Here is a 19,149-nt window from a genome sequence, read left to right on the forward strand (position 1 = left end):
TAACCATGGTTAATTGAGATATGAACCATAGTTAGTATATGATGTACGGGAAATCAAAATGCGAAAGATCCAAATTTTTGTTTTTAGTGGCATGTGTATATGTGTATAGTCAATGTTACATAAGACTAAGGGGTGTGGGGGTTTTAGTGGGGGCTCCAGCAGAGCCAAGAACCAATAATATTATGACGTGTAGCAGAGAGAGAAATTGGATAAGGGGGGTGTTGGAGCCCCTGGCCCCTGGTGTGGAGGGGCTTCAGCAGGGGCTCCAGTGAAATTTTTTTTTTATTTTTTTTATAAATATATTCAAATAACATATTATTAAAAAAACACATAAAATATTAAAAAACCACACATTAATAAAAAAACACATTAATATCTAAAATTCAAATTACAAAAAAAAACATACTAAAAATTAAACAAACAATAATACTTAATAATAACACTAATCTAATACAAGATCATCGGGTCGCCTCGCCCACAAATGTTCAACCAACTCATGTCGAAGATTCCCGTGTATCTCACGGCTCTTGATATTTGCTATGTTATGAAGTCTTTGTTGATCACTGATTGTGGACGGTTGTGGCGGAATGTCACCTTGGTAGTTTTGGCAGATAGCTTTGCCCTCGTCTTCTAACGTCATGTTGTGTAGGATCAGACACGTGTAGACGACGTCCATTATCCTCTCCCGAGTCCAATAACGTATCGGGTTCGCCAGCACATAATATTGTTTTTTCAGAACTCCAAAAGCTCTTTCAATATCTTTTCTAGCAGACTCTTGCTTCTTCGTAAAATACTTCCGTTTATCGGCGATTGGATCTGTAAATGCTTGAACTAACAAAGCCCATTCGTTGTAAATACCATCGACCAGATAGTACCCGTACTTGAAGAGTTCTCTGTTTGCAACAAAAGCTTGATGTGGTTCAACCCCGTCGATAAGGTCATTGATTGATCAAATGTGACTGATCGATAACATTAAGGTCGTTATTTGACCCAGCAACACCAAAAAAAGCATGTCAAAACCAAAGATCCTGGGACACCGCCGCCTCAGGTATAAGGGTCGGCCCTTCATGATCACCACGGTGGAACTGACCTCGCCAAGCCGTTGGACACATAGCCCATCCAACATGCATACAATCGAGGCTACCTAGCATCCCAGGAAAACCATGTTTTTCTGCGTGCACCTCATATATGCGTTGGATGTCATACATTGTAGGTTTACGCAGATATCTCCGAGAGTTAAATCGATATGACTCCTACGTATATAAATACGATATAAGTATATATATATATATCTATAGTTATAGGCATTAAAATAATCTATAAACATATAATATATATTAAAAAATGTAATAAATATTTAATAAAAATAAAATTAATGTTTTTAACCTTGGCAGAAAAAATGAAGGGATTCACGTGCAACCCTTTTCGACATCTGTAAATACTCATCAAAAGCGTCCAACGAAATGCCGTACGCTAATTGACGGATAGTAGCCGTGCATTTTTGAAGAGAAGTAAAACCAGGGAGACCCCTAGCATCCTCCCTTTGTTGAAAAAAGGGATACCGTGCCTCTAAATCACTTGCTATACACATGAACAATTGTCTGCTCATTCGGAAACGAGTTCGAAAATCCGACTCCTCGTATACCGGTTGAGGGCTAAAATAATGCCTAATCAAAGTATCGTTAGCACCCGATCGATCACGATCACGAGGTGGTGCTCTAACTCTCGGGACTCGAGGTTGCTGGGCTTGATTTTGCAAAAGATCCACCACGATTGCGGTCAAAACTCCCCCTACATGAAGAAGCAAATCATCCTCTTCGGAGAAGTCGGAATCAGACGAGTACCACGACATTTTTTTTGTGTTAATTTTGAGAGAATTTTAGGAGGAAATGTGTATAATTGTGAAATTGAGTATATTTTATAAAGGTATATATTAAAAGTTTAAGAAAATATATATTTTTTTTTAATTTAATAAGAGCCCAACGGCTCTTTTTCTAAAACCAAGACAACTTTCTCTCTCTCTTCTCCCGCTAACCAGCTCACGCCTGCCTTGTTTTTCCCGCTAGCACCCCGTTAGCGCCCCGCTAGCGCCCTAGTGGTGTGGTGTTCGCGCCTGGGGGCGCGAGCGGAGGGGCTCTAGCGCCCCCGTTGAAGCCCCACACCCCTCAGTCTAAATGTGGTTTGTGTTATTGTGTTTGATGTTAACTTTTAGTGGCATGTGTATTACGTGTGTCTGATAAAAAAATTATGCAATGTTTTCAGACCCGGATCGGTCATTGACCCAGACATCTTATCGGGTCACAGGTCGAACCGATCTTGGAGGTCGGACCGGACATCAACCCGGCGACGTCATAATAAATAAATAATAATAATAATAACTTTTTTTTTAAAAAATATAAAAGTTAAGAAACAAGAAAAGAAAACTAAACATTAGAACAAGTTTAGGGTTAAGTATAACCTTGAAGATATAAAATGTAACTTAGTAAAAAGATAATAAAAGTCAATGCTCATATATTCTCCAAGATGTATCAAACCCTAAATAAAGTCAGCATCATAGTCGCCGCCTCCGATCACTTCACCATCTTCATCATGGAAGTTTTATGGCTGAATTGCTTCACCATCTTCATCTCCTTCTGATCACTACACCTCTTTCTCATTCACAGTCCCCATTTTTATACTCGACAGATGTACGGTGGCCGGAATTTTGGCCGGATTATGTTAGGTTTTCTCAAACTGGTTAAAATAACAAATCTGCCGGTCCGACCTCCGGGTCACCGGGTCTGGTCCAACTGGCGCCCGCGCAAACCGGCCGGCCCAATAGAAAACGGGTTATACACCCCGACCCGGACCGGTATTAAGGCCGGTCCCGGTCGGACTGGCCGGGTCGGGCCGGATTTCAAAACCATGGTGCTATGATCCGGTCAAAGGGTGTGACAGGGTAGTCGATGGCTACATGCCGGACATCCTGCGAGGCCTGAATTTAAAAAAAAAAAAAATTATATGTATAATCAATGTTTCAACACAATTACATAACTATTAGCTTAATTTAGTGGTAAAGAGGTATGTCATATAATCAAGAGGTTGTGGGTTATAGTCTTATTTGAGACATTTTTGAGTTTATTTTTATACAAAGGTTTTTTACAAAACTCAAATCATAACTAAGTAAGCCAATTATAATTGAATTGTTTAAACCCAACAAAATGTTCATATTCACATAAGGCCCAACGAAAATTTCGCGTTTGGCCCAAAAATAAGATTCGTCTTCTTGGAGCCGGGCCTGATAGACGTTATGTTAGTGTTATATAAATAGTGAGTTTTAACCTTTTTGAACAACAAATTTAATTCTAACAAAATCCTTCTAATCTTGTACTTGCAATGATTTAAACTCACCACCTTTATTTTGAAAGGGTGTGTACCATACCACTAGGCTATTAGATCATGGATAAATAGTGATGTTTAACTAATTAACTTAAAAAAACAAGTGCAATTAAAGGAGTTAGTTAACAAAAATATTTTTTTTTAAATGATTGGCTAAAATGGAGTGGTCCTCATTTTTCTCCCCCTTGGGCGTTAACCTACTAGCGAGAGGGAGTGGATGAGAGTTGAGAGTGGCGCCCTTTATGTGTTATAAAGGAAGATGCATTGTTGTGTTGAGGTGGCAAGTGGGTAGCGTCCCTATTAATTTACACCCCCCCCCCCCCCCTAACACATGGTCTTATAAAGACCATTCATATGGATTTCAATGTCCATAGAAAAATGGTTGAATTAGTGAATAAACTATAAAATAGTATAAATTTGTTGGTTCGATCTTCACATTAGAAACTTTTGGATCTATGGTCGTATTTTATGAAATGTGTAACGTGAAATACACTTTAAAACTATTATCACGTGTTGAGAACTTGAGATGCAATTTTTTTATCGACAAACTAACATACTTCTATAAATCACCTATACTTGCATCTTGTATGATATAAACATTTCATTATTATACATCTTATCATCATATCATACACATAAAAGCTCCACAAGTGTAAAATGATTTAAAGCATAAAACAACCACTATTCTCATCTAATTGTAATTTTTACCTTTTAAATAAATTTTCAATATATAAAAGAGTATTCAATACGTTTTCTCATTTTTAACATAACTTTTGCGTTTCTCTAACTTATAATTTTTTTTCCCAATCATTTTGTTTTTGAACTTTTATATTAATAAAAGTTATTCAGCTTTTTGAGACCGATAGCACAAACACAACACGAAATTTAGAGGTCCGAGTTTGGATTTAATGAATTCTAGTTGATTTAAGATGGAACCCGTGAACAGATTTAACTAAAATGCCATGCTCACAGTGACATACATGGGGTTCATTATTGACCAATTTATCTTTAGAAAGTTTAAAAATGTATATGTCTTATGTGCGTTATAACTTTAACGTATTAGTTACAATATATAACGTTATTTAGACGATACTATATGTCCGGTATGATTTGTCAGGTTCCTTTTAAATTTTTAGTATTGACAGGTATGATTTGTCAGGTCCCTTTTAAATATGACCCATTTAAAAAATTAAAATTCATCAATATCATATGTTATATTAAAAATGTAAAATTTGCATCCATTTAAACCTGTAGATATATCATATTTTGGGAAACTGCAACTTTCCATCACAAATTTTGTTCCATGCTCAGAGCAATGGAAATACCTCTCACGGGGCATCGTGAGAGTGATTTTGGCGCCGTGAGGGCGTGAAACACCACCCCATTCTTCTATAAAGGGGGCGCGATCCATCCACCGCCAGAATTATAACGTTGGTGAAGAGATGCATATGGGTCCCATTTACAATTAATATTTTAAAAAAATAACCGTTGGCTATTAAATAAATAAAAAAAACTTTTTCCATTTCCATTTTTTATCAATAAATACATTCTCATTTTATAAAAACAAACACACAAAACTACTCTTTTTCTCTCTATAATCTATAAAAATTCCCTATTATTTTTTTAAAAATGTCATCATCATCATCTTTTTCCTCTTCGTCTTCGAGCGAAGAAAAAAACGCTTTTATGTTTCGTGCTTTCGCAACGGGGTGTTATGAGTGGTGGCAACAACAAGACGAGGCGAGTTCGTCAATACGACACGAAACCCGACGTGAACGTTTAAACCGTGACCGAGCGGCTGCGCACGAAGCACTACGAAACGACCGAGCGGCGGACTTGATCGAATATATTCACGTTCGTTCAAGCAATCGGTAGTTTATTTATGTAACTTTTATTTATGCTTTTATTTTAAAATTATTGTAACTTTTAGTGTAATGTTTTATTTATGTTTATTAGTCTTTGAATGTATTGTAATTTTTATTAATCAATTAAATTTTTATTAGCTAAAATAAAAAACAGAAGATTAAAAAAATAATAATAAAATGATTGAGGTTTCACATACCTTGTTTCACACAGGGTATTTCCAGTAAAAAATGTGGATGTGAAATGGATATGTGAAAGCTGATATCGCGCATACGTGACAGAGAGAGAAGGTTTCACCCCACCCATTTCCATTGCTCTTATAAATAGAATAAGATCAAAAACAATGTATTTTACCTGCCACTCAGCCATAACATCTCTATCATTCACTCTTCAAATACCTTTACATTTACATACTTCATTGATCATCATCAGCTAAAAATATTAACAAAATGCTACATCTCTTCAAAAGAAGTATGTTTCAAACACAAGGTATATATGTACTTCTTGTTCTTGATAGCTTGCTCAAAATCATATCTTCTTGACTATATATTTATATACCATTTACATTCTTGGAATCTTGGATGACTGTTGACTAATAATATGTTTGATGATTTAGGGTCTTCTGGTTCTTCTGCAAGTAAGACATCTAGGAAGAGAAACAGGAAAACGGTAATGGTTCATGAAGTTATTGATGTTGTTGATGATGATGATGAAATGACTACTCAACATGGTAATAATGTCTCCTATCAACTTTTTAAGACCATGTGCTTTAGTTAGAAAGTTAAAAAAAAGGGAAAATTTCCAAAATAATCCATTCATAGAATGTGTTTCCAAGTTTAAACCCATTAATTCAAGTTTTCAACTTTGTCCCTTTGGTATCTCTTCGTCGACGACATGATAGCGAACACCGACGATGCGTTACTGAAACAAATAGGATAACGACACATGGCCTGAATCTGTGTTGACGATGCGTTATGTTGCTAACGTAGGGTAGCGGCGATGCGTTATGTTGCTAACGTAGGGTAGCAGCGATGTGTTATCACTAACGCATCGTGGAACCCTTGTGTTGTCATAACAAGGTAGCAACAACATAACGCATCGCCGCTACCCTACGTTAGCAACATAACGCATCGTCAACTCTATGTTATACGTAGCGTAGGGTAGCAGCGATGCGTTATGTTGCTAACGTAACGTAGGGTAGCAGCGATGCGTTATGTTGCTAACGTAGGGTAGCAGTGATGCGTTATCCACTAACGCATCGTCGACGACCTATTCCGGCCAGATTCCGGCCACATGTCGTTATCCTATTTGTTTCAGTAACACATCGTCGTTGTTCGCTATCATGTCGTCGGCGACGAGATAACAAAATGACAAAATTGGAAACTTGAATTATTGAGGATAATTTTGGAAACACATTATTAAATGGGCTATTATGTGAATTTTCCCTAAAAAACACCATGTCACGTCTCTATCACATAAACATTGGGTTCTCACTAACTTTTCTGTAAAAAGCGTCTAATGGTTTACATAGCATCACAATTATTGTTTATTTTATTTTTATTTATAGAAAATGTACATGAATGATTCTGATTAGTTGGAAAGTATTTAACGTCTCTTTTTAAAATGTGTAATGGCGTGTGACGCCTCACTGATGGGACGTGGGGCGGTAACCCACAACACATGGCCTAAGATCCAGAAGATCTTGTAGATCAACCAAAACCAACGTAAAAAAATGGTTTTTTTTTTATTTCATTTTCATTCAATATTCTTAAAATTAAATGCGGAGTGGTCTCATTTACCAACAAAAGAGGCTGATGGCTTAAAAAGGTAATGGGTGGTTAATTAATATTTTATGATGTTTATTTTTGACTAGTCAAACTAGTTTGAAAATAACTATAGTAGGAAAGTTTAGTTTCGGATGCATGTTAGAGAATTTCTATAAATGTTACAAAATTGAAATAATACATAAAAAATTAGAAATTACCCTTTTTTGTCCTTTGGTATATGTATAAATTTTTAGGTTTCTTTTCTTAGGGGCTGTTTGTTTACATCGGAATGGAACCATTCAGATGTGACATCTGATTCATTCAGATTTCAGACTGTTTGGTTGCAAACAGAAAAACATCTGAATGGTTAAAATTAGATCTAAATCATTCAGACTTATTGTTGTTGCTGAATGGGACAGAAACTCATTCAGATTTGACTCATTCAGATCTGAATGAACCAAACAGCCCCTTAGACTAAAAGAATATTAAATCATTCGTTATGTTTTAAAAGTTTACATGTTTTGTCCTTTTCACTAATGGACGTCTATTTTAGGCGTTAAGTTTAGTCATGTGCACCTAACGTGAGGACAAACGGGTCCTTTCTAGTTTACCTATTACTCAACTCCCTCGACCATTCATGTCTCTAAATGTTAAATTCAAGCAGAGGCTGACGAAGATGTGTCGTTAAGTTCTAGTGAAAGCGAGAAAGATGACTTTGTGGAACAAAGTATGGAAACGAAGAAAATTGAAGAGAACTTAATGGATGAGTTGGGTGGTAATTATGCTCAAGAAGAAATGGTTGCAAAAGATGATTGTCTTCCTTTATACTTCAGATTTGATGACAGTGAGGATGAGACGTCGAGTCAAAAAACTGATGAATCAAATGGGGAAGAATTATTCCAAGAGATGGAATTTGTACTAACATGTGAGGAAATTGGTTCATGTAAAATTCCAAAGGTTGGTTTATTTAGTCTCTTTTTGTGTATTTTTTGCCTACTATAACTTTTAACTGCATATCTTCCGTTTATATATGAAGGTCGATAATAGAGATCAAGACGATCATAATAAAAGTATCACTATCCACCCTTGCGAAAGAGTCACGCATGATGAAACTTACTATGAAGAGCAAACAGGCTTAAGATGTTGTTTATGTGGAGCTATAGTTCTTGAAAGCAAATATGTCATACCAAAGCTAGTGAGTAACTAGCCAACTGCAACAACAAAAAAGTTACATATTTAATCTTCCTTGTAACTAAATCTATAAGTTTACCTTAATGTTACGACTTCAAAAAGGCAAAATCACATCTAAACACTAATTATTTTTTATACTGCAGGCAAACTATGCACCTGAGAAGTCGAAAAACAGTACTTGTCGTTTTGATGAATACAAGTTTTGTAGTCGTGAGAACACGTATTCAATGGATACATATTCGAACCATTATGACATTTGCAAGCAGAATAAAGGAACTGTGTGGGAACTCATCCCAACTAGCATTCGGGTACATATGTATCCCCATCAACAAGAAGGGTTTGAGTTTTTGTGGAAAAATTTGGTGGGAAGTATTGAGCTCTCGAGATTACAAGAACTCGGTCCACGTGGTGAAGGTGATGTTAGCGGTGGTGGCTGCATCATGTCACATGCTCCGGGCACTGGTAAAACCTTCTTGACCATTGTGTTTGTGGAGTCATTTCTTAAGAGATTTCTGAAATGTTGCCCGCTCATAGTTGCTCCATCTAGCATGCTTCTAACATGGGAAGACGAATTCAAGAAATGGAAAGTCGGGTTCTCGTTTATTAACCTTAACAAATCTGAGTATTTGAGAAAGAAGATGATGAATAATAGTTCCCGGTCTAGTAAAGATTTGATGCACGCTATGAAGATAAGTTCTTGGAGTAAAGGTGGAAGTGTTCTTGGAGTCAGCTACCGTTTATATGAAACGCTAGTGTGGAACAAAGAGGAGAAAAACAATCTTGAAAAGATAGGGAATGTTTTGCTTGATATACTGGGAATAGTAGTTCTTGATGAAGGCCATACGCCTCGTAATCAAAACAGTAAAATTTGGAAAACACTTTTGAATCTCAAGACCAAAAACCGAGTGATATTATCAGGAACCCCCTTCCAAAACAACTTTAGGGAGTTGTTCAACACTTTGCGGCTCGTAAGACCAGAAGTCGCCAATAGCATTATGAAAGAGAAGACTTTTGCAGATATGATTCAGCCGAGAGGCGAGTCTAGTTCTGAAGATATTGAGAGGCTCGAAGAGATTATATAGCCTTTTGTTCATGTCCACAAAGGACACATTTTAGAAAGCAAGCTTCCTGGTTTGAAACAAAGTGTGGTTCTTCTAAATCCTTCACCATTTCAACATGGCTTTATAGAGAATTTGGGAAATTCGGGTAACACGTTTGAGTACGAACATAAAGTTGCTTTGGTGTCGGTTCATCCATCGTTAATCCTCCACTGCTCGTTATCTAAAAATGAAGAAAACTCGATAAACAAACAAGAGCTTGAAGATGTGAGGCTGCAGCCTGAGGTTGGTGTGAAAACGAGGTTTGTTATGAAGCTGATTCGCCTCAGTCTTTCGTTAAACGAAAAGGTTTTGATATTTAGTCAGTATATCCAGCCGTCTGAATTGCTAAAAGACCAAATCGCCCTTGCTTTCGGTTGGGGTGTGGAAAAGGAGGTCATGATCATAAAAGGAATGATACAGCAAACACGCAGGCAAAATATCATAAACGCTTTCAATGATCCTAAGAGTGATCTAAAAGTGTTGTTGGCATCTACAAAATGTTGTTCTGAAGGGATTCATCTTTATGGTGCTTCTCGGGTGGTTCTTCTGGATGTCGTTTGGAACCCGTCTGTTGAAAGACAGGCTATTAGCCGGGCTTATCGGCTTGGTCAGAAGAAAGTGGTGTACACATACCACTTAATGACAGCGGGCACGACCGAGGAGGAGAAGTATGATAGACAGGTTGAGAAAGGGCGGTTAGCGGAAATGGTGTTTTCTTCGGCTTCCGTGGATGACGGGGTACCGAAGAACAATGTGATTGTGGATGATGAGATCTTGCAACAAATGATGGATCATAAAGAATTGAAACATATCTTCAAGAAGATCAGGTATCTTGATGTATGAAAAATCAGTTTATATTTTTATTTAAATCAACACCTTGTTGTTTATTGACATTAGTTAACTGAGGATGATGCATCATGCATGATACTTCTTTTTGTTCTTGTGTTCACAATTAAGCAACTAATCTCCATGATCAATCAAAAGTTTATAATTCAACAATCACTAGAAGTTATGTAATTGTAACATTTAACTGGTAAAAGAATATTAAAACTTGTATAAGTCCAGGATTATATGTCTTAAAAAAGGATATTAAAGAAAGTATATAAATATGGCTATGATGGATAAGTTTTGAATATAAACTCGACGCGAATTTGGTCAGTATCGATTGAATACGTTATGCGAATTGCGAAAACTCAAAAAGGAAATTTGGAAACGCTTAGTGTATAGTTTATGATAAAAAAAAGTATATGTATTAAAACGACGTGTAGTAGTTGGTAAAACCCACGCGGTGTGGCTGCAAGTTGAACGAATTCGATCAATATCATGACACAAAACCATAACTAAACAAAAATGTAAACATGTCAACGCAAAAAATACAAGAAATTAACATGTTTAAAACAAAATTAATAATAAAAATAATAATAACCCGCTTGTTATAGCAATAAACCAATACGAATTCGTTCGTTATTAACATCCCTTAAAAGTTTTTTTTCTAGGTAACATATTGAAAAAACATATTTTAAAACTCAAAAAAATATGTTGACATGGCACCACTACCACCTGCCACGTGGTACAATTAAACCTGGTTGTTTTTATTTGGTGGCATCGACGTCTCTTAATGACAACATTTTACTTGAATATCGTGTTTTAGTATGAACGATGATGTTTGAGATAAATGAATGACTTCAACAAGTTTCATTTTTACTAGCTAGTCAAGTTTGACTTAAAATAATCATGGTTTATGACGTTATTTTAGGGGGGAGGGGTGGTGGATGTGGTGTGATCACTCATCACACACCCCACCCAATCAAATGGTGTCACATCACCAATCTCAAATCTATCACATGTGATGGTTTTTTTACTATGGGTGATGTGGTGGTGTGGTATGATGGTGTGTGATGCTAAATTAAATAAAAATAAAACAATATTTTACATTAACTAAAAAATAAAACAAGATTACATTAAACAAAGACAACTAAATTAAAAAAACCTACGGCCCTTCCCAACCCCACTTGTTGCATATCTCGCGTTTTCGTTGAAGTAGGAGCGATTTAAAGGGTTCATCAAGATGGTCGTGCGGTTGTAGGAGGAAAGTTAGATCGGCGTTTTTTTGTTTTTCATTCAAATGGTTGATATACGTCTCCTCACGTTTCATTTTTAACATATGAGCCTCTTTCCTAAACTCCTTCTTCTCGGCCATTTCCCCCATCTTAGCCGACTTGTATTCGGCAAAGTTTTCGGCCACCGCTTCCTTTTCAAGTCTTGACTGTTCCCCACTTTTCTTGCGATTCGGCCGTGTGGGTGTGGGTATGTCTTCGTCGGGATTGTCTTCGGATTCTTCGTTCAAGTTCATGTTCGGCATGTTGCATGACAAGCCGCCGGTAGACGTCGTGTAGTCCCCGGACTCGGAAGTTTTTGATCTTTTTGAACAAGATTCTTTCTTCCTTGGAGCCGTTGGTCCGTTCAAATCGACCAACGGAATCGGTACCCACTTCGCGTGACGTCTCGCAATTTGCCACGCATCCAAGTGGGGAAAATCCTTACATTTGTAAACTGAGACATATTCGCGCAAAGCGTTCGTTATCATAGTCGCCTCGCTCGCTCCGCTTTGTGGAGTTCGGGTCTACAAAACATTTAGAAAAAATTATATATATCAAATTATAAAAATAAAGTAATAGATTATAAAATAAATAAACTAAAATAGTTACCTCTTGGATGTAACAAGCATTAAATTTTGACATTTTTTTATTCAAATCTCCCCACTTGCCAATCATTTAATCCTTGTTTCGTTTGGTTGCGCCGGGAAGTTGCGAGAAATGTTCTTTAATACGTTTCCATAACACGTCTTTTTTTGTTGGTTTGAGCGTTTTTTTGATTCGGAGCAATGTAAATAAGCCTTGGTCAAGGCAACCTCCTCATCGGCCAACCAACGCCGAGCACCTCTTTGATGCGGCTCCTCATCCTCGGATTCATCTTCATCCAAAGTTTGTACATCGTGACGAAAAGCACTTGCAAATTGATGTATAACATCGTTATTGTCTAGGGGATCGACGGACATTTGAGACGGTTGAGAGCCAAACAATTGAGACGGTTGAGAGCCAAAAATTTGAGACGGTTGAGATCCAAAATTTTGAAAAGCATTATTTGGGTAATTTTGGGTAGAAAAAGGGGGTATAAAAGGGTGGTTTTGATACGATTGGTTTTGGGACGGTTGATAATAACGTTGTTGTTGGGAAGGTTGTTGTTGGTTTTGGGACGGTTTAAAAGGTTGGGGATAATAAAGTTGTTGTTCGGAAGGTTGGTTTGTGTCGGGTTCGTCTTGTAAGCGAAATCTTGTCGGTTCGCCTAGATTTTGTCGAACCTTTGGCCGGGTTTGGGTTTTCTTTGAACCCGACCCACGTTTCTTATAACCCTCCATTTGATATGTTAAAAATGGTGTGTGTAATAGAAGATTTTGAGTTGGATTTGAGTTGGATTTGTGTATGTTTTGAAGATATATTTATAATGTTTTTATTGTGTTTGGTTTTAATGTTTTTTTTTCCAATTCCAAGGGCTATTTTGACCCCCCCCCCAACGGCTATTTTTCTTGGAAATCACCCCCACCAAGCGTGATGGCCATCACGCAAACTAACAATTTGTGCGTGACAAGGGGGCGGCGGCGGTGTTCCTTGGCTCATCACGTGTGACGGGGAGGCCACCACGCACCGCCTCATCCGCCCTTATACAATACTAAACTCGACTAAGAGTGATATTTTAACATGTCATATTTGGTTATAATAGTCATGCATCTCATAAGAGCATACTCGGTGGTAGGTTTTTAGGTGTTTTTAGAGAGAGGGGAAGATGAAGTGGCGGGAAAAATGAGTAAGGTGGAAGAGAGAGGGGCAGAAAACTCTCGGGTAAAAACTAGAAAAAAAATAGTTATGTGATGGAAAGAGAAGAAAGATGAGAAACAATGTAGTTTTTTTTTATTATCAGCGGGTAAATGAAAAGAAAAAAAGAAAACAAAAAAACTTGAGCATGATTTGGGTATATGCCATTTGATACACTTAAATACACCAACCTTTTGGATGGGCTAATGGAGAATGACGGGCCTCAATTCGTTTTATTATATCGTATAAGTTAAAAGGTTAGATTGTGAAGCAATAAGTGATATTGGTATAAGAAAATATCAAACCACATTTGAGAACTTTGAAAGTTGAATGGTCAAATAGTAATCATGTCAAAGTTAAAGTTTAGGGTTTAAACTATAAATACAAAAATTTAGGTTTAGACAGAGTGTCTAAACGATATGATAATCCTTATTAGGGCTTGATTAAATATCATCAAAATAATCAAATCCAGAATTTGACGGACATTTTGAAGATTTCAAGGTTCGTCTAAAGTGTGACTTAACCAGAAAGATAGCGGATTTGACGGATCGTTTAATTTGCATGCTTTTTAAGACGGGTCTGTCTAAAGATAGACTTAGCGGTGAAGATTGAATTAGATTGACCGTTTAATCCTCCTATAATATTGAGATGGTCCATCTAATGGGTGGATCGGCAACCCAACGTTGACACACAAGGTTATAAAATGCCACTCCCTTATAGATGGTTATACAGGCGATCTTGGCACATAAATTTGGAGTACAACGTCCAATATTTCATGGTAAAACAATCATTGATCACATACTCTCAATCAAACCCAAAGCCATATACCTTGTTCATGAGTTCCTGAGCATACTTCACATAGAATCAGGGTGATTAATACATAGAAGTTATGTTTAAGCTATAAGGTATGATTAATACATATAAGTTATGTTTACGTTCATTAATACGTTTAAGCAAGCTATGATCATCAAACATTGTTAAAAGGGTATTGTTATAATCCTAAATGCGTTTATAAACCATTTAGACTATGTGTTGTGGTTAAAGCCCCTCAATGGATTCATCTTATCATATTACACCACACGACGCTTACTATACTGACCCTTCACCCCTTGTCGTTAATGCCCCGCTCACTTGAGCCTGTTGTGGTATGCCAACCGTTAGTGCCCCATATCCCCTCACTTTACTCTCATTCACGGCTGCGAGTGGGCTAGTGCTCCCCAGTCACGCCCTTGCTTGTTGTGGCTTGTCGTGGCTCGTGTGACCTATGTGCAGCGCCACCCTGGATAGCTCCATGGTTAGCGCCCCACACCCAATAGCCTGAGGAGGCTACGAAGGCTTAAACAAACGCTAAGAAGTTGATTAATATTGTTTTTATCAAAGACAAGTTGGTGCAGAGATTAATTGGAGTAACGGGCAGTCTAATTATTTGAATCAGTCGTCTAAAGGTTGTCTTAGTCTTTTAGACATGTTTTGCTTTGATATTAATCTTCTAATCACCGATGCAAAATAGGTAAATGCATGACACATCATCTACTATACTCATTCTCTTTCATCCCTTCACATGTCCACATCCCAAATGAATGCACTTGGCCAAGTATTTTCCTACACACACTCTCTCTCTCTATTGTCTCTCTCCTTCAACTCAGCGTCCATGTCACTTATGCAACCTGTAACGATTCCGACGAAACCCGGTATACCCTAACCGGTAGACAATAGTTACGTCATATTTAATGTCGGGTACATGAGTTATCATAGCAATTATACGAGAATACATGGTTCACTGTATTGATTATACGTGAATATATAATTCATCGTATTTAATATGCGATTAATCGATCGATAGTTATTGAAACCCGAACGAATCGAGGGTTCAATTATAGACGAGATATATGATATTTAGTGAAGTTTACGAAGTATTAAAGCTTCGGGATAAGTGAATTAAAGCACAAAAAAAGAATTTCGATTTAATGGTACGTCGGTACATTAAACGAAACCTTTAATACCAAACCGAGCAAGAGATGATCAATCAAGCCGAAAAAGATGCGCGATAATTAATGATATGATGTTTTAAGTTAATAAATGTCATGGTTTAAGTTTTTAAAGTTTTTAAATCGGTTTTATATAAACTTCATTTTTAAGCCGAAAAACGACCGTTTTAACCTTGTTTTAAGCCGAATTAAACATTTAACCGAAAAACGAACTGAACCAGATTATCCAAAACATTATCCGGATTTCGAGAATCCAAATGAGTGGCCAAGAATGGAGAGGTGGGTCCCACCCCACCACCTCCTTATTTCCGATCGGACCAAGGGTCCAACCCAATTTCCATATTTCTTTTTTTTACACAACTTTGCAACAATCCTAACTTTCTCTCAAGATCATGATCTAAAACCGAGACTTTGTAGCAAGAACAACGAGGTAAAGATTGAGTATTTCACGTTTTCATCTTCCTTTCTCGAGTTATTTGCAAGAAAATGAGGTTTCAAAGATGAAAACCGATTCTTGCATGATCAAGTGATGTATACGGGTTATACAAGGGATCTTGGTCCAAGAAAGGTGTTAAACGAACCAAAAACGAATTTTTACGGTTAAATCTTTGTTTTTGAATCATAACCGAAACCATGAAAGAAATGGCTTGGTCGTGAGTGTAACTAGCTTGGTATTGTGGTATGTTGGTTGTAGGCTCTGTGTTTAGTGGCAGATAAGGCGGAAAGACGAGTTTGTAGCTTGTAGTGGCGGAAAACGAAAGGTATATTCGGTTTATGTTCGGTGTATGTGTTTTGGGACAGATTGTTGATGGTTTAGAGTTAGGTCATGAAATTTTACAGGGATGTTCTACACATGAAAATAAGAGTTCTGTGAATTTTTGGTAATTTTTGGATAAAGGATGAATATTTGGTGAATTTAATGCTCGGTTTTGGCCAAAAATGGTGAAAAATAGTTAAATATCATGAAAAATTATGGAAAATTGCAGATAAGCTTTTTATAACATGTAAAAGTCAGACACAAAATTTTAGGTCATTTGGAGAAGTCTAAGTAGGCTTTCCGGTTAAACGAGTTCTAGGGTTTTCTAGCTCGGTTTTAGTGAAAATGGCATGTAAAAGAAGATTTTGGTTCTGGAAAAATTACAGGGGACTAATTGGATGGCAGGGGACATCCAGGAAAAATTTGGGATTTTTCTAAGATCGTTTGGTATTTACGACATATTTAGTGTTTAAATGGTGTTTAAAAATAGATAAATAAATTTTAAATATAGAAATTAATTCTGGAAATATCTTTATAAAATTCCCCACTGTCAAAAGGTGATTTGTGCAAAATTTCAAGATCCGAGATTAAACGGATAAATATTTGTGCAAAAACAAACTTTTAAAGTTTAAAAAGCGTAAACCGGTAAAGTTCGCATAAGCGAGCTGACTGGTGTATAAAAACCCTAAAAATGAACTATTTTCATATAACTGAGTTAAACAAGTAAAAAAATAAATCATCCGAAAATAATTCGGATGATTTGGGTAATTTTTAACCTATTTAACAGTTTCCGGTACGCCAAAGACGGAAACGGGTCCAGCGGCCAATCGGGGCGTCTAAACCGAGCTCTAATTTCACAACTTTAATAAAACTATCAGTCAACGACTATTTTCGGGTCGTGTGTGACCAAACTCATTTTTGAAACGTAAAAACGGATAACCGTGCTAGGCACGCAAAACGGGAAAAACGACTAATAGTAATTTTGACTAGTAAACTCTAAACGATATCACAATCTGAGCCCGGAGAATTGTTTCTGGGTTAACAGTGTCCCCAGATGTCCCTAGAAGTATTTCGGGTACAGTACTGGGTTAACAGTGTCCCCAGATGTACCGGTTGATACAGTTAAAGATTATATAAACAATAATTGTATAATAACGATCGTAGGGATCATATTACAGATGGACGTGTTAATTGATAATGATTGTTGTTACCTGCTTGCATGTGCTAAGGTGAGTTTCACGAGCCCTTTTTTTTGAATTGTTTTCAAATAGTTTCCCGGGGCGGAAGCATGTTACTCCTGAAATGTTTAAATACATACTGAACGCATGGATTTGCGTGGATTTATATATATTTTATTGTACGGGAATCGTACGGAAATGTACTAAGATGGTAATTGTCTGAGTTGCTAACATTCTAAGGCCCCGGAACACGAGTGATTAACTGAAAGCCGGTAGAGTGTGGATAGTACTATTGGTCTGACAAACCCAACTGGTCCGGCATGGATTTGCTGATGTTTCCCAACCAGTTGCACATGTCTATTTTGTTGTTGATATATATTTTGCTATGCAATGTTAGGCATAGCGGTTTGGGGCAGGTCCGTGGGCGGGGGATATGCCACGGGGGTTGTGTGTGATAGTTATAGGTTTCACTTGTGGGCTCAGCATAATTACATCGATAATATTATTTTATGATATGGATTTATCATGGTTTACTCAAATTGTGAAACTCACCAACTATTCGTAGTTGACCCGTTTTCTCACATGCTTTTCAGGTACAACTAAGATGAAGTGATTGCTTACGTGCTAAGTGCTTGATGTGTGTAAGATTTGCGTGCTGGATGTTAGGATACATTATAATAAATAGAATTATGTATCGTATCGTATGATGTGTGTATCACCTAGACGGTAATGAAATACGAGATAATGTAATTTGAAGTATATTAATGTATTCAGTTTTCTTTATAAACAATGTGGTTGATATCAGAGGTGTCTGTTGCATCCCGTTTACGTTTCCGCTGCGGTTACGGGGTGTTACAGAAGTTGGTATAAGAGCCATTGGTTATAAAGAATTAGGATGTCTTTAAAAGATACCTAAAACATAACCAGTAGCTCAAGTATTATAGGATCTGAATATCAACTAATAATTTATGGTGACGAGATCTGGATGAACTTGGATGGACAAGTGAGTTATTATGGTCCGGAACATAATAACAGACTTGTCCGCACGAGGGAATTCAGGGGAAGTCACGGGGTACATTAATAGGTAAAAATGGCAACATATGTGTAAAGTATACAATATTATTTATGCGTGCTAATGTGTGTATATATATATGTACATATCTTGTGGGTACATGTATTGAGAAATAGGACCCGGATAAGGAACCGGGTGATGAAATAATAAAAAGTACCGAGGATGCTGAAATTTCTAGAGCATCGGTTGATGATAAGTCTGACTTATCGGGCCATAGTTATGATGGTACCAAGTTAGATCTCCCGTTTGACATTAACCAGAAATATCTAGTAACCGTCACTCCCAACCAAAATTGATAAATCCCTTACCCTACCAACACCGGTACCGTATATCCTAATAGCCCCCTATGTTCACCCGAACCATCGACCCTCACGTACGGACGGACCTGTACCTGAACCCATCCTTATTCCATTAAAATAAAAATAAAATAATAATAATAAATTTGATAATAAATGAGCAGATAAAAATAATATATAGAAATATATATGTGTATTTCTCACTCTCAAACATATGAGACATACCACCTCCAGATCGAGAAGTACCGATTTTAGCGAACCTAGAACGCCTGAGGACATTGACTGAGCAAGTGATAGAGTTTCCTATAATAGTAATTGATAATATTTGAAGGCAACCCATGTTGCGCGATTACCTTGAACCTTGCAACTCCCTATGTTATCCTTACATCCGTTAGAAGCCTATACCCATGTATACCCGAATAGAATGATTACCCATGCACAAAGAGGTGTTGGAATCATTATAGCATAGTTGGTTGTTCGTTCGTAGGTGGTATACCGTGTATGCCGGATATACGAATAGACACGGATATTATAACTCCGTGGTACGTAATCGTTTGGTGCTCACGGTGAGCATGTATCGGTTATGCTGACATGCAGAAGGATATTGAAATCAAGCATATTAAACATTAATCTTTGTTGAGAAAGATCTATATGTCAGTTGGTGACAAGAGTTATGAAACTTATTTAA

The 19,149-nt window shown here is 37.1% G+C and overlaps 1 pseudogene; it reads left to right on the plus strand.

Annotated features, from left to right (window-relative positions):
* The first annotated feature begins 5,841 nt into the window (after positions 1 to 5,841).
* On the plus strand, positions 5,842 to 10,141 carry LOC143544323 (SNF2 domain-containing protein CLASSY 3-like; annotated as a pseudogene).
* Positions 10,142 to 19,149: the final 9,008 nt, after the last annotated feature.

This window comes from Bidens hawaiensis, unplaced genomic scaffold (genome assembly GCF_021521415.1).
Source record: "Bidens hawaiensis isolate Kalapana, Puna unplaced genomic scaffold, B.hawaiensis_p1.1 tig00013528_1, whole genome shotgun sequence".
Lineage (NCBI taxonomy): Eukaryota > Viridiplantae > Streptophyta > Magnoliopsida > Asterales > Asteraceae > Bidens > Bidens hawaiensis.